Consider the following 393-nt stretch of genomic DNA (forward strand, 5'->3'; position numbering starts at 1 on the left):
TCAATTACAGATTTCTCCATAACAAATTTTAACCAACAGATACAAGTGCTCTCGTCATGTCAAAGCCATTTCAGCAGAACTGTCATGTATCTTGGATCTGGTCTACACCTACTCAATTCTTAGATTAGATGCAAGAGAGATTTGTTTGAGAGTCAAACCTCAGATTTCCCTGAGGCTGAGAGAAAGCTACAAACTAGCTGTGACTGCTTTCCTTCCAAACCCCACCCTGAATCTACTAACCCAGACTCTAAGGAAGGAATCAGGCACTTGTATTCTGAAAATACCCCTTAGTGGCCCTGAAGTGCTAAGAATCATTGAATCACATGAGCTCTGAGTTTCACTCCAGCTCTAGGATTTTGTGAATCTAGATGCCTACTGGTTGATGGAGATGTT

The sequence above is a fragment of the Pteropus vampyrus genome, unplaced genomic scaffold (genome assembly GCF_000151845.1).
Source record: "Pteropus vampyrus isolate Shadow unplaced genomic scaffold, Pvam_2.0 Scaffold352, whole genome shotgun sequence".
NCBI lineage: Eukaryota > Metazoa > Chordata > Mammalia > Chiroptera > Pteropodidae > Pteropus > Pteropus vampyrus.